This window comes from Mus musculus, chromosome 15 (genome assembly GCF_000001635.26).
Source record: "Mus musculus strain C57BL/6J chromosome 15, GRCm38.p6 C57BL/6J".
In the NCBI taxonomy this organism is placed as follows: Eukaryota; Metazoa; Chordata; class Mammalia; order Rodentia; family Muridae; genus Mus; species Mus musculus.
The window spans coordinates 87,527,271-87,544,009 of record NC_000081.6 but is presented as its reverse complement, the minus strand read 5'-3'; the positions used below and the strand labels follow the sequence as shown (position 1 = coordinate 87,544,009).

The 16,739-nt window shown below is 44.9% G+C and overlaps 1 long non-coding RNA gene across 1 annotated transcript; it reads left to right on the top strand.

Moving 5' to 3' along the window:
- The first annotated feature begins 36 nt into the window (after window positions 1-36).
- Window positions 37-14,121, top strand: Gm35471. Its single transcript, XR_384322.2, has 3 exons — window positions 37-548; window positions 13,607-13,760; window positions 13,843-14,121. It is a non-coding gene; the product is annotated as a predicted gene, 35471 (long non-coding RNA).
- The last annotated feature ends 2,618 nt before the right edge of the window (window positions 14,122-16,739 follow it).

Genomic DNA, 16,739 nt, shown 5'->3' with positions numbered 1-16,739 from the left:
CCCTCAGGGCCAGCGGGAAGTTAGGTGACTTGGGACCCCCTTCCCCCCCCCCCCCCCCCACGCGAGAGTCTTCCACCAAAGGCCTGGGACGCTGGGGTCCCAGACCTTGTTTGGTATTGATCCGGAAAGTGAACCGAAAGTTTATTCAAAGCAAATAATGCTTTCAGCCTGTTTCCCATTTGTGCCCAGCACCAGGGCTCCTGAGTATGCCTTGTTGCTCTGAGCCCACCAGAGAGCATCTGAGCGCACCTGCACCCTGTCTCTAGAACTTGCCATCCTGTGGGCTCTGTGTGTCTACCCTAAGAAGACATTCCTTTGCATCTTCCTGATGCACTTCCTTGACTCCCGTGTACCACAGCCTCTGCCCCCAGGCCATGGCCTGTGGTTCCTCTCTCTCATCCATTTTCCAGAGTGTGTGCAGGATAAAGTCCCTGGTCTGGTTTTCTGAGGAGGGTAGCGAAGACTACAACTCTGATGTGCATTCCTGCCGTTGGACAACGGGTTTGCCCCTGTAAACCAGCGGAATCGGGTCACTTCCACTTTCCCTTGTAAGTTCCTTGCACTCCAGGAAGAAACTCTAAAAGCTGGTGTTTTCCCCAGGTGGCCCTGTAGGTCCATGGCCATGAAGGTCGATTCCATTCCCTTCCTGTGCACCAGTGAACATGCTAACAGCAGGCCCAGTTAGGCTTCTCATTGGTGTTTGTTCTGCATGGGAAGGGGTGGTACCCCCACACAAGATCTCATTAGAAATGGAGGCTTTTCCCCACAAGCTACTTGGTGCATACCAGCATAAGCCTTTCCCCTTGCACCCTGGTCCAGTGTGGCATTTAAACAGACCAGGACATAGAGAACGTTGCTGAGGGGCTGAAGGAGGGCAAGTACCCAGGTTGTATACATACGCAGACACATACGCACTCCACATGCGCACCATGTTCATGCACACACGCACACCACATAGCTGAACTCCATACACACTCCACTTGGATACATGCATGCCACAAGCTTGTTTCTACACAAGCTACATGTATATCATGTGGCTATAGGCACACACTCCCCTACATAGGTACATGCACAAGGCACTGACATTCACATGCATGCTACATGGTCACACATACCTCCACATACATGCACACATATACACACATGTATGCTATATAGAGCACACATGTGCATGCACACATGCAAAAATATACATGTGCATACATGTACAGCATGTGACCACACATGCATGTGCACACACATGCATAGACATACATACATGTCGCATGGCCACAGCCACATGAATGAATATGCACATGCATATTTGCCATGCACACGTGCACACATGCATAGAATGCACAAGTACTTGCTCTCAGAAGCACATATACATCCAAAACAGTGCTAGTGAAATGGAGTCAGGCTTCTCACTGCCTAGCCCCTGGTAATGGTCTCTCTGTAATATGAACATGCCTACCAAGGGGGTTTCCCACTAATTTCTGACTTCCATTTCCTGTTTAACTAAGATCCAGGTTTTCTGGGTACCATCTTCTCCAGGATAGCTTCCCCAGTCTCACTTTCCTGTAGGGAGGACAGTCTGCAGAAACCAGACATCCTGACATTGTCAGGAGGGCAGGGTGGTAGCACATTTTGTCTCGAATATTCCAGATAGACATATCTCTCTCCCCCCTAACCTAAGGAGGGGGGGTCCCTCAGCCAGGTTCTACAAAGTTGAAAATGGCTGTCTGAAACTGCTGTCATATGCCTTCTGTTGATCAAAGCCTTTTAACCTGCAAAAGGAACAAAGCTCTAAATCCATGCATACTCCACTTCATCCTGTCTTCCCTGAAATTCTTCTCAGAGACAGACATCCTTCACACAACATGCTTTTATTGGGTATCTACTCGATGTCAGGCATGTGGGACCAGAAAAACAATTATACTTAGATTTCTCTCTCCCTGAGAAGTTCAGGTTTGAAGAATAGCAAGGAAAATGCAATCACATCCATGAGCCAGGTATTGTGGTGAGAAAGAGTCAAGGTACTGTTGGAACCTTTGAGGGCTTTCTAAAACAGACTTACTTATTTTTTATTTATGAGTGTGTATGGGGGGAGGGGGTGGCACTTGCATGTGTGCAGTTTTGTGCACTGTTTTCATGCCTCAGAGGCCAGCAGAGGGCATCAGGTCCCTCTGGAACTGGGATCACAGGTAGTTGTGAGTCACCATGTGAGTACTGGAACCCAGCCCTCTGGGAGAGCAACAAGAGCTCTGAACCAATGAGCCATCACTCGGTCATTCTGTTGGCATGTTCAACCCAAGGTTGAGTCCTGGGGTGTTGTAAGGTATGGGCTGGGAGAGCTTCTGTGAGATGTGTCAACAGACAGATTTTGGTGCCATCCTTAGTACACACCCCCCTCTTCTCCCTCTTCTGTCTCTCTCTCTCTCTCTCTCTCTCTCTCTCTCTCTCTCTCTCTCTCTCTGTCTCTCTCTCTGTCTCTCTCTCTGTCTCTCTCTCTTTCTCTCTGTCTCTTCTCTCTCTCTCTCTCTCTCTCTCTCTCTCTCTCTCTCTCTCTCTCTCTCACACACACACACACACACACACACACACTCACTCACACACACACCTGAAAGAAAAGCTTCACAAACAGCACTTGCCCTCTTATTCCCTCTGGTATTTTCTGTTCTGTCCTATTTGTTTCTTAAAATACTGGTTGGTTGCCCACCCAGTAATGTTGCTACAGTAGTGGTCTTTATTTGAAAAGTCTTTACAGGACAGATGTAATCTTCTCTGAGTTGTGGAAGGGTAAATTGAACCTTCTCTGTCCCAAGGAGAGGTGGTGGTGACAGCAGTTGGAGCCAGGGCACACTGAGATGCACAAGTTGTTCTATGTTGCCTTGGGATTTTTGTGGCTGCAATGTTGGGGAAAGTTTAAGAAGTAGGGTTCATGTCAGGTGCTGATGATTCCCTCAGAGAGGGATGGTAAGGGAGCTTGGGTCTCAGGATCCAGAATGGAGACAATTCCAAGAATTCACAAGACAGGGATGCTGAAGAAACACAATCCTCTACCTCAGACTGCATGGTGGCAGGAGTTGTGGAAAGGATAAGAGAGATTAAAATGAGGCTGCAAATGGAGCCTCCAGAATATGAATAGCACCCTTGACCTAAAGATCAGCATGCAGCCTAGAAGCTGTAGGGACAGGACCCTGGCCCAGTATGCTCCAGCCAGGTCTTGTTCCAGAGCCTGGTAAGAAAGCCTGGATGGAGCTAAAGATGGGGCAATGAGCAGAGCACTGAGTCCTGTTGCTAGGAGACAGAGGCTCGGTTCTTGATACCAACATGTGCTACCAATTGACAATTTTTGTTGTTATTATTGATGGACTGCCTTTGATCACCAGCCAGAATTTGCAGGACTTCAAAATGTAAGGGCTGAGTACTTTGGCTGGAGAATCACACCATTACCTTAACTCTAAGCCCAAAAGACAAGCAATGGTGACTGTTTAACCAGAGGAGAGCCTCAGGTCTCACAGAACAGCAGTCTATAGTCAGAGCTCCAAGGAACCTGGCCAGGATAGGACCATCCAGCCTGGCTGCTCCTTATAACAGTCACAGAGTGTAACAGATATGGTAGGTTCCTAGGAGGGGATGCTGAGCAGAGAGCTCTCCCAGGACATGCACTCTGCATCAAAGAGGGAAATCATGGTTAAGAGCACCAACTGCTCTTCCAGAGGTCCTTAGTTCAGTTCCCAGCAACTGCAAGGTGGCACATAACCATCTGTAATAGGATCTGATGTCCTTTTCTGGTGTGTCTCAAGACAGCTACAGTGTACTCATATAAATAAAATAAATAATTTTTAAAAATCTCAGCACATCAAGGTGTCAGTATTTCCCACTGTGCTTGGTTGTATCTCAACTGTGCTTGGTTGAGCCACACAGGCTGGCAAGGCTTTCCCACCATCTCCATCTTCCAGTGTCTCATTCACTGTTTGATCCCAGGAGCACCCAGACACTCTGAATTTAGATCTTTGTGTATTGGCCTGAAGCATGAGGTTGTCCCCAAAGAGACAGTGAAGAGAGGGGCTGGCTTCAAAGAGAGATAACCCTGGTTTTTTAGGGAATCATTACGGATCGTGAGAGGGCAGGATGCTCAAGGGGCAGGTTGTGTGGTCCGTCCCTAATCTACTCTTCTTCTGGCAGTAGCAACAAGCCTGCGTTCCACACAGACCTCCTCATCTCTGTGCACCTCTGCTGTGTACATTTACAGAGAACTCCTCTATCACCGGGAAAGGACCAGGAGGAAAGGCAGGGCAACTGATCCAGAAGATGAGCAGGTCCAAGGGAGAGAGTATACTTTGTATCCCAACTGTGAGCTTGGGAGACAGGAATGAGTTGTCTTGTTCTGAAATGTCCCATGTGACTCCAAGCTACAAAGGCTATGAATTTGGTTGTCATGTTTGTTGGGACAGTTCCTGGCCATCAGCAAGGGACTGACCTCAAACAATGAAGGATCACCTTGCAAGAGAGGCAAGAGAAGGGCACAGCACAGAGGAGAGGTACCAGCAGGCAGAAACTACAAGGGAGGGAGCCTGCAGAAGACTACCAACCTCATGAGGTCTCCCAGCCATCAGGCTCTCGCACCTAAACTGCCCTTCCTTCGGGAAGTCACCAGTGGAGATAAGCCATCTCTTTAAACAGTGTTACCATTAGTGCAGGCACCAGAGGAGATAAGCCATTGCTTTAAACAATGTTACCATTTGTGTAGGAGCTCGTCCTAATGTGGGAAGTAGAGTTTTGATATCCCACTCTGTGTGCAGCTACTTTCCCAGGACTCCCCAGGTCTGCACCCCTTAGAGTTGATGGTGCTTAGGAGAAAGGAGTTGGTGGAAATTCTCAAGGATTCCGAACAGGAGGGTGGCAGCTGGGGTTAGAACCCATGCCTCCTGGCTTCTGAAAATGTTCTGATACCCAGTGTTCCTCGGCCTCTTGTTCCTAGAGTGGGTTCATTTTTAAATGCTGCCACATGGAGAGGGATCTGAGAACACACCCCTCACTTCTCCCACCCGAAGCTCCTGCGTTCTGTATTTTTGCTCATATCTTTCTATCTCATCCTTTTGTAGATGTCCTATGATCCTCTTATGTATGGGGTAAATGCTATTTCAGGGTGTCTTCGCTTCTTCCAGCACCATGCTGTGACATTGCTGTGGTGGCAATCCAAAGTTCCATCACACATAAATACCACCATCTCATTCACTAGTGTTTATTTTTGGACAGTTAGGCTATTTCTCATGCCTTTCTTGTTTGAACACTTCAGAGACGAACACGATTATACTAGATGTTTTCAGATAGCTGTGGCTATTTATAGATAGGGATTATAGAACCAGAATCATTAGGTCAGAGTAAGGACATGTGTTTAGACCTGACAGTCCCCAACAGTGTTAATATAAATGCTACATTCTTGCCACCATGTCTGAGAGCATCCATCACACACCAGCCCCCAGTGAGCTAGCAGACAGGAGTCTAGTGGTCATCGCCACAGGTGGCAAATAGTTTCCATTTGTGTTTCTTTGATGTAAGAAGGGTTAACAGTTGTTATGAGCACATTAATGTCTGGGGTAATTATCTATTTATATCCCTTTCTAAGTGGCTTTTGGGGTGTTTGTCTTTTCACTATTGACTGGAAGGAACTCTTTCAAATTCTAAAATTAATATTCTCAAGTTGAGTGGCATTTTAAAAATAGACATCCATGTAAATAAGTCATGAGCAGCATCGGTAACATCTTTTCTGTTAAGGTCATTGTCTCCGTGGGCCTGATCTTGTACCAGTGTTTCCTGTTTGAGATGGCAATACCTTGTCTGTGGGACTGTGGGTAGAGAATCCTATCTGTTGTAGCTCCTGGCATTTGTAGCAGTAGATCATTCAAAGGGAAAGAGTCAGGAACCAACAGAAAGAGAGAGTGAGGCAGACACATGGAGGAGGGAGGGGGAGGGAGAGGGAGAGGGAGAGGGAGGGGTAGGAGGAGAGGGGGAGGGGGAGGAGGAGGGAGGGGGAGGGGGAGAGAGAGAGATTGAAAGAGTGATCTAGAACTGAGATCTTGAGAATGAGATTGAAATAGACATTGAGATGAGAGAGATTCTTTTCAGTACCTCAAGGAGTGCTGTCAATATTTCCCACTGTGGTTGGTTGTATCTCAACTATGCTTGGTTGAGATATTGTGAGAGATTGATAAAGATGAAGAGAGAGAGGGGGGAGACTAAGAAAGCCATTGAGGGAGAGTTGAGAGACGGAGATCAGAGAGAGAATTCTGAGGGTTGGCTAACACTGTGGTCAGGCTACAAGTTCAGGACACACAGGGCAGACTGAGAATGGGTGGCCAACCACTGAAGAGACAGCTCCGGTCTGATGTCATTTTTCTAGCAGAAGGCTCTCCTCTCCCAGTGACCTCAGCCTTTCTCTCAGAGCCCTCACCTGATTGGATGAGGTCCCCCCCCCCACACACACATTATGAAGTATAATTTGGTTTACTCAGAGTCGGCTGACTTGAATGTTGATCTCATCTTTAAAAGGTCTTCCCAGCAACAGCTAGACTGGTGTTTGACCCAAGAGCAGAACACCATACCATGGTGTACTAGTCAGGCCCAGTTCTTCATCCTAGTCCAATGCTCCTAGAAATAAGACTCAGATTCAAATTATATTAACAAGTACCTTGGCCATATAGCTAGGTTCTTCTCTGACTAAAATCATAACTTAAGATAAACCATTTATTTTAATCTACATTTTGCCACGTGGCTGGTTACCATGTCTCTGTCTCCTCACATCTCCCCAGACCGATCTTGTGGCACTTGGTTCTATCCCAGAATTCTTTCTGCCTCCCAGAAGTCCCACCCTCTACTCTACCCTTTCCTATAGGCCGTAGGTTGTTTAATTGACAGCTGATACATCCATACAATGCACAAGATACTCTCTCTACACCATGACATGACCAAATTAGTACAACTAGCTATGAAACACACCTCATGTTTTGTGTCCTCTGATAGGTTGTAGTGTGTGACATGTTTTCCCTTATCATGGATGGAGGCAGTGACAGGCCTACAGCTGCTTTATGAACTGCAGTTGCATGACACCATCGTACATTCATGCCTGTGTGTGGGTTCTGGATTTCCTTTCACTTGCTGTGCCTTGAGTGTTTTTGATCACTGTCCTCTGCATTGTAATCTCTGCTGTCAGCTTAACTGGGAATCACCCAAAAGACACACCCAGTAAGTCTGATAAGGTGTTTCCAGAGAGGTGTAACGAAAGGGGGAAGGCCTCCCTGAGTGTGGACCACAGCATCCCATGGCTAGGGCCCAGACCGTATAAAATGGGGAGGATTGGAGGCAGCCAAACACCAGCATCCCTCTCCTTCTGCTTCCTGAGTAAAGATGCAGTGTACCTACACTCTGAGGCTGCCTCGGGCTCCTGCTGCCTCGACTGGAGTCAGACCTCTCTCCATGATCTCTTTGTCACGATGTACTATATGATGCTCAAAATAAACACAGAGTCAGGCCTAGAGAGCAACTCACTTTCTGCTCTTCCAGAGAACCCGAGTTCAGTTTCCAAGCGCATTGAAAAACCTCACAACCACCTGTAACCTCACTTACATGTGATCTACCGCCCTCTTCTGGCCTCTGTGGGCACTGCACACACACACACACACACACACACACACACACACACACACACACACAGACCCCTTACACAAATATATACACATAAATAATAAAAATAAAATACATATTTAAAAAATTCAGCTTAAATGCATTATAAACATGCATTAAATTCCCAAAGAGTAAATAAAAATGTATTGAAAAAAAGAACAAAGTCCTGGTTTCCAGTCTTTGTTCTAGCAAACGCTAGAACTTAGATACTTAAGATACCAGTGACTAAAAGTTGATACACTTTTCCAGTGGAGTTTTAATCCTGGACTTACATAATTTCAGATGTCGTCTTTCAGTTTATGATACATTTGGAGTTGATATTCGTGATGCTGTGGGCATCACGAATATATATATATATATATATATATATATATATATATATATATATATATATATATTCATTCGTTCCACTATGGCTTGTTTAGAATATAATTGTACCTTTATCAAAGCCCAGCTGCTAACACTAAGGTGCATATGCTTCTGGACTCTGCTCTGTTCTATTGATCCGTTTTATTCATGTTGCCATGGTCAGAGTCCTTTCAAATGTCTTGGAATCAAGTAGCGGGAAGCATTCATTCTTTCTTTTAAAAAGCTTTTTCTTTCTTCTTGATATTACATTTCTATGTGAATTTTAGAATAATTCTATAGTGTGTGTGAGTGTGTGTGTGTGTGTGTGTGTGTGTGTGTGTGTGTGTGCAGGAGCTATTCATTTGGTGCTATCCATCTTAGCTTTGGAACAAACTCTCTAACTGGAACCCATCAGGACACAGCAATCAGTTAGACTGAACGAGTGGCCATCAAATCCTGATATCCATCTGTCTCTGGGATCACAGCTGCATGTCACCTTGACTGGATCCTTCTTACCTGGTTTCTGGGGGATCAAACTCGGGTCCTCAACCTCGTGTAGCAGACGCTTTACCGATTGAGGGCTCCCCAGCTCCACTTGCCAAGTTCTTTAAGTCTTCTTCTGTGATTTCACTTCGTATCTGAGCATTAAATACATGAACTTGTTTGAAAGGTGACGGGATCTCCATGCTGAGTCACCTGATCTATAGACAGATATTTTATCAATTTGTTTTATTTTTAAAAGTTTTCAGAAATATTTTGTGGTTTCTAATGAACAACTGTTAATCAGCCTTTGTTGTCTTTGCCATTGTCCTAGTGCCATGCCTATTGCTGTCATAGAACAACTGGACAAAGAGCAACTTGGAGAAAGGGGGCTTTTTTCAGTGCACTGTTCTAGGTTGCAGTTCATCGTGGTGGAGAAGTCAAGGCGGGAACTCCAAACTTTGAGTTGTACCACAGCATCCATAGTCAAAAGTAGAGAGAGAAAGAATGCATGCACTAACTTACTTGCTTCCATATGTTCAGCTCACTTATTCCTTTCTTCTAGAACTCAGGAACCCCTGCCTAGGGAATGATGCCACCCACAGTGGGACCATTCATATCAATTAGCTTCATCAATTCAATTGTCCACAGACAGGCCTATGGGCCAACCTGATCTAGACAACCTCTTACTGAGACTCCTCTTCCACATCAATCAATTTCAACTATGTCATGCTGACAATCACAATTAACTATCTCTGCCATAATTTCTACTTTTAAAAATAGATTTTGGCATTATTTTAATTTTTTTCTCACATTTTTTGGCTGTTTGCTCCCACTATATAGAACAAATATTAGCTCTGTTCCAGCTGAGTCAATTCCTCATATAAACTATCTTACTAATATCTGTGGGCAAAGACAATATCTTCTTTTCTAATATAGATGACTGACATTTTATTTTCTTGCTTTATTACATTGGCTACAACCTCTACTGTAATGTTGAATGCAAATGGGAAGGAAGGACATTGTTTCTAGTTTCTGATCTTACGAGGAGACGCTTGTTCCTTCACTATTTTTCATTACATTAGTTGCTCAGAGATTTTTTTAAAGTCAGAATTGGATGTTGAATTTTCTAAGTGCTTCGGCAATTTGCTTCCCACTGTTTTTGTCATAGTCTTATTACAATTTACTCTAAAATACCTGTCTCTCGTGACTTCTTCAGTGACCTGAGAGTCCTTTAGAAGCATATTATTCCATCTGGAGTGCTCCAAGGGTGTGTCTATAATTAATTCCTAAGTAATTTCACATTGGCCAAGAGCATTGCTTGGACTCTTCCTGATGATACAGAGCTGTTTAAACCCACAGGCTCTGAGCACCAGCATTTCAAGCTCACAGTGGAAGAGTGTGAATACAGAAATTAGGGTGAGTTGATTTTCCCTGTACTTCTATTTCATAGAGTTAGTGAATCACATTGTCTATCATCCACACCCTCACTGGTCTTCCATCTACTCATTCTGTCAACCATCAAGAGATGAATCCACTCTTTGCCTATCATTGTGGGTTATCTACTTATTTTCACGTGGTATCAGTTGGTGCACTTCCGTTATTAAGTACAAAGTTGTTTGTAATTGCTAGGTCCTTTCTAAACAGAGGTATCTACCTCTGTCTATATAATGTAGTCATCTCTATTCCCAATTGTTTGGTTTTAAATAAATCAACTTTGTAGAGTATAACTTTTAGCTTTTGCAGAGGTAAGTTCTATGTCATATAGCCTGGCCTCAGGCTTACAGTTCTTTTGCTTCAGCTCTCTGAATGCAAGAGTTCTAAGAGTGAACTCATATGTTTGGCTCACTTGCTAGATGTTTTATAATTAAGCTGGTGCTTTTTTTTTAAAGTGCCTTTCAATTATTTTCGACAGTTTCTCACATGTATGTAATATGTTTAGACCATATGCGCCCTCTTCCCAGTAATCGTCTTTAATGCCCTCTAGCCCCTGGAATCTTTCTTCTAGAACATTCCCCATCCTAACGTCATGATTAGGTTTGATAAGCCACTGAGTTTTAATTGGAGTTGCCAGCATAAATGGGGTTCAGAGACTATTTACTGCATCATAGGGGCCTTGATATTGGCCACGCCCCCTCACTAGAAATCATTACCTGCCAATAGATCCTCCAGCTGTGGGTGCCACTTCACGTGCCCTAGTCCTAGCTTGCTTTCTATGGCTGTAATAAAACACTGACTAAAGACAGCTGGAGGAGGAAGAGGTTTACCTCAGGTTACACTTGGCATTATCAAGAGAAGCAAAGGCAGGAACTCAAGGTAAGAACCTGGAAGCAGTGGCCATGGACGAGAGCTACTTACTGGCTTGCTCACTATAGTTTGCTCAGTCTTGTTGTTGTTGTTGTTTACAGGCCAGGGGCACTTGCTCTGGGGTAGTACCACCCACAGTGGGCTAGGCCTCCTCACAGCAACCATTACAACCATTAATTACATTAATAATAATAATAGTAATAATAATAACAATAATAACAGTCCTCAAAGGACCAATCTGAGGGAGGCTATTTTCCCATTCAAGGTTCCCTCTTCCCAAGTGAGTCTAGTTGTGTCAGGTTGACACAAACTAACCAGCACAACACCTGACTCCCCTCTGTGCTGGAGAGCTTCCGGTCTTGTGTAGATAACCGACATTTTAGAGCACTCCTCTCCAGCCTTGTTCTTCCTGCCCCTCCATTGCAGTGTTCAATGAGCTTTGGAAAGGCATGGAGATCATGTCCCTATCTGTGACTGAGCTGTAACTTACATCATGCCCTTCTCAATGTGACACTATTTCCTCCTGTTGTCAGTAGAAAACCAACTCTGGTTCTTGTATTTGTTCTTCTGTATGTAATATGTTCTTTCCTCAGCAATTTTAAGATGTATTTATTCCCCCCCCCCTTGTTTCTTTTTTTCCTTATATTGGCGAAAGGGTGGTGTTGGGTGAGAGCAGCACGGCCAGAAGGTGTGGAGAGGCAGGACTCCACACTCAGTGGAAGCTAGGAAGCAGAATAAGACAGACAGACAGAGGCCAGGGATGACAGATTGCCTCCAAAGGCAAGCTGGTTCCTCTCACAATTCCATTAACACAATGAAATCGTAAACTCACCAGCACAAAAGTATTGCTGAAGTCAGATCCCTCATAATCCAGTCAGTTTCCCTCAACAGGATCTACCACCTCAAGTTCAAAACTCAGCACGGTAGAATTTTGGTGGTGGTGGAGGGGGGGGGGGCAGGGGTTGCTTAATACACAACCACTTACCAACATATACTGTTGAAATTTGAAATGTAACGTACTCGAGCGATTAATGGAAGCAGTCTAAAACTTGTTTAAAAATGAAAGAAATAGAACCACCATAGATAGGATCCTGCTATCAGGCTGATGGGACTATGTCGGAAGGAAGAGAGATCACACACCACTGAGCCAAACTCCCATGTTCATCGTCTCACCGGTGATTCAGTGCAGGTGAGATGGGGCTGGGGGCAGCTCAAGGGTCCACCTGTGGATGAGGGGATGAAGACAATGTGGGGTATCCACACAGCAGAAGCTCTTCAGCATGAAAGACGGGCATCCTGCTCCTCATGACAGGATGAACTCCAAGGAAACTGGCCAAGGGAACAAGCATGGTTCAGGAAGGTGGCTTCATTGCTGTTGGGCTCAGCAAACTGAGATGTGTGGCATACTTTTCTGGACATCTCCTCTCCTTGGGGTTCTGTGAGTTTCTTGCATTGTTGGCTTCACGGCATTCATCAAATTACAAAATAATCCCGCCATGCTTTTTTTCAAATATCTTTTCTGCCCCTCACATTTTGGAGGTATTGAACAGCTCTGTGGCAACCTATTTACTATTAAAATACTCTTTTTACTAGATCATATCACTATGAAAGTCTACAAATTCATTCATCTTCTTTTTTTACTTTATTTATTTTAAAACTTTCTCGTGTGAGCTACTGTATTTCCATCATTTCCCTTTCCTTCCCCACTCCCTTAAGTCCTTCAGTGCCCCCATTCCTTCTTAAATCAAACTCCTTATTTTTAATTTTAGTTGTTTTACACACACACACACACACACACACACACCTCCTGTTGAGTCCATTCAGTGTTGTTCATATGTATATGTGTTTAAGACTGACCACTTGGGATTAGATAACCTATCAGGGGACTCATCCCTAGAAAATCTAATTCTCCCCTGGTCTGGAGATTGGACCTGGTAAGACTTCCCCCAACTATGTTGGCATGTCAGCTGGTATTGCTACTGTTAGGATCTTATTTAGATGACGGCGTCTCTGTTGTATATAGAAGACACAGTCTAGCACAGATATCCTGGTCCTCTGGCTCCTGCAATCTTTCTGTTCTTCTTCCATGATATTCCCTGAGCTTTAGGTGCGAGGATTGTGTTGAAGGTGTACCAGCTGCAGCTGGACACTCTCAGGTCAGTTGTTTGCTGCTTTATGAGCGGTTGTAGCTTTCTGTGATGGCCTCTATTGACAGCAAAGAGAAGCTTGGTTCATGAAGGGTGTCCAAGGGTCATCTAAGCGGCCTTCTCAAGAGGGGAGAATTCATGCCTGGCACTGTAGACATAGCCAACTACTCTAGTCCTGGTGAGGCCATGAACTCTAGAGGAAAGCCTACTGCTGCCACTTCGCAAGGCAGCGTAGTTTGTAATTGCTTTCTAAATACCTACAGGTGAGCGTAGCATCCTCCATTTCTAACTGTCGTCAACCACATTGGTGTTGCTTTTTATCTCACTTGTAATCTCTACCCTCTAGAAATTCATAGAGGGCCGTCTGGTATCTTCCACATCTCTAGCTAGCGTTTGCGAACATATGGATTCTTGTTTTAATGTCTTTTCAGGCATCCTTGCCTGCTGATTCGAACACTGTGTCAGTTCTGGGTTGGTTTGAATTGATTTATCTCCTCGTGTGCTGAAATTTCCAGCTTCATCACATTCCCGACAACTTTTTATTGGACATCAGTCAATATGAACTGTCCCTGGGATGCTGGATATATTTGTATTGCCATAAATATCACGGAGCTTCATTCAAAATAACCAGGTCCTATTGGGTCTTACTTTTGCAGGTCTTTTTAGGTGTGCGAAAGCAACAGGGAACACAGTGCTTCATGTCCAGCATTGAGGCTAGTCTTAGGGTCAGTGTGACCTGCCCATATCGTCAAGAACCTTGAATAGTGCAAACAGATACTGCCCTTGCCTCTGGAGGAACAATAGGACAAGGTGAGCTGCATTAGTCTGAGCTGCATTAGTCTGGACCCTTGGCTCTACATTCTTCACTTTCACCCAGTTTTCTTTCTCCCAGTGCCTCTTCCATCTCCTCCATACAGAAGATCAGACTGCACCCGTATCCTCACAGGGAGTCTGCTAGGATCTCCAGTGTGTTCCACCTCTCGGCATCTCTGTATTGCATCACCTTATATCAATGTCTTTTAAGGCATGGCTCTGTGCACACCCACCATCACTGTTTTCCTGGTGGTGTGGGCAGTGTGCTTTGTTTCTGCCATTTCATTATTTGGGAAGCAAAAAGTCCCCTGTTTTGCATTTTCTCCATTAAAAATATATCATGCTGGAAAAAAAAAAAGAGCAAATGTTGTCTCTTCACTTAAAATTCACAAGAATGGGGGAGAACTGCTCCCTTGTAGGAGTTCTGGTGGGAGAGGACACAGCAAGGCTCTTCTCTCAGTCACAGCTGGGGTGACATGTGTTTCAACAGAATGTGGCCCTGAAGACTCAGGTCAGGAAAGAACTCCAGGCCTGCCAGACTGCTGCCCAAGATGAATAAGTACGTAATCACAGAGCCATACAGAGGTGGAGGGAGTGCCTAGTGCATTGAATCAGGCTTGGCACATCCTGGAGAACCTAAGTCCAGGGGAAGGATCTGAACCTCGAGTGTGTGAAGGAGCAAGATGGGAGGCTGACGGGAATCTTTCCTCTATATTTGGTTGAGTTGTCCCTGTGAGATGCAGCAATTTTGGCAAGTGCCCAACTCATGGTGACAGTGCTACTTTGTCCTCTTGCCCCTGAAAAAATGGCAGATCATCCTTCAGCCTGGAGGCTGGAGCTCAAGACTGGAAGGAGGAGAGATAGAAAGGGACAGACAGAACCTGGGTTCAGGACAGACCCCAGTGAGCTTCCTCAGTGTTTCAGATGAGTCGGAAACAGAGCGATATGAACACTGACTACCACTAAGTCAGACTCCCATCAAAAGGTGGTCCTGATGGCTTTTCAGGTCCCAGCTGGGTAACAGAGAGGGACTTTTGGTTCCCGTGGAGAGGAATGCAGCATCCGTGTGGGGGAGCCTGCCTGGAAAGGGTCTTCTCCTGGATAAAAGGTGTAGATAGGGCATGAGGTCTGCAGAATCATTGCTCATTGTGATGTAGAATAGAGAGAGAATTGGGACTCAGGTGAGACTGCAGGAAAGGGTAAAGGGGCACCTGGGGTTGTCATGACTGTAGGGAGGTCACAGGAATGTAGAAACTAAGTGAACACAAACCCTAAGCCCACACACCCTGTTTGAGGCATGGTTTGTAAAAACTACATGTCAAAAGTAGAGACTTGGATGACTCTGCGTGGTGGGTGCTTAGAGCCATTGCAGGGGCTGTACAGTAAGATAGTGGGGTCTTGGGTTCTGAGATTTATGGGTCTATTTTCAGGTATGTGTGCTGAATTGCTTGGAGAGTAAATTAACACCAATCTACGAGACTTACCACAAAGTATCTCAGATAAAATAAAGTAAGGAAAAGAGAGATAGGAAGAGAATCTGGGAAAGAGAAGATGGAGGGGAAAGAAAGGGACGAGAGGAGGAAAAAGAAGAAAGGAAAGGAGGAAAGGAAGACAAAAGGAGAGAAGGAAGAGGGATAGAAGGAGGATGAACATTGTCCTGGATGAAGCCTATCCAGATATTTAGATGCCTGTGGGTCTGTGCCATCTCTGTTCCTGGGGCCTAGAACACTCATTTCTATTCTGCACTGCTGAAACCAGGCAACCACCCAGACTGGGAATCTGAGAGCTGAACATTTCAGAGGTGCTATGTGTGCACTGTATTAAAGGGTGGGAAGCACAATGAGAGCAGGCTTGACACATTCAGGGTCCCGTTAGCATTCCATCTTGATATCACTCATCCTTGCGAGATGACCTCTATTCTGCCCCCGCCCTGCAGCCTGTCTCCTGAACCACAAGCAAAGATCTGGACCTGCAGTTGGGCCTCCCAGCCCACAGTGGCCATGGACAGTTAACATTTCTCGTAGTTTCCTTTGAATCTTTCTCCAGATGTGATGTATACAAGTGCAGGAGAGTAGAACCATCCTTTGTAATACTGAGCTATGGCCAGGTACCGGGCATGATGCTTCTGCTAAGGCCTTTTATGCACCTTCTAGAAATAGCCCCTGTGCTAAGGATATGGACTTGCTGGCCTGGAGTCTCTGAAAAGCTGTGGGTGTCCATCTTGGGGACACTACATAGCATCATATGTAGGCTATGACATGCATAGATTCTGGTAGGTGGCTAGCTCTGTGAATATCTCCCACTGCCAGGTTGAATTTATCAGTTAATGTTCTTGACAAGCAATCCTTTTTTTTTTTTTTTTTTTTTTTTTTTTTTTTTTTGGTTTTTCGAGACAGGGTTTCTCTGTGTAGCCCTGAATGTCCTGGAACTCACTCTGTAGACTAGGCTGGCCTTGAACTCAGAAATCCGCCTGCCTCTGCATCCCAAGTGCTGGGATTAAAGGTGTGCACCACCACGGCCCGGCAACAAGCAATCTTTAACTTTAGAAGAGCTTTTGGGAAGTTGTGGAGATTATAGTGTTCATACATTTGTACTGTATCTTGCCTCTGTGAGGATACACAAACATAATCTAAGGACCCTTAGTGCTCACCCTGCACTTTCTCTCTTTAAGAATGTTTACTGGGGGCTGGAGAGATGGCTCAGAGGTTAAGAGCACTAGCTGCTCTTTGAGAGGTACTGAGTTCAATCCCCAGCAACCACATGGTGGCTCACAACCATCTGCAATGAGATCTGATGCCCTCTTTTGACATGCAGGCACATATGCAGACAGAACACTGTGCATATAATAAATAAATATAGATAGATAGATAGATAGATAGATAGATATTTTAAAAGAATGTTTATTGAATCAGGTGGTAGTAGCAACATCTTTAATTCCAGTATTTGGGAGGCAGAGACAGGTGGATCTCTGAGTTT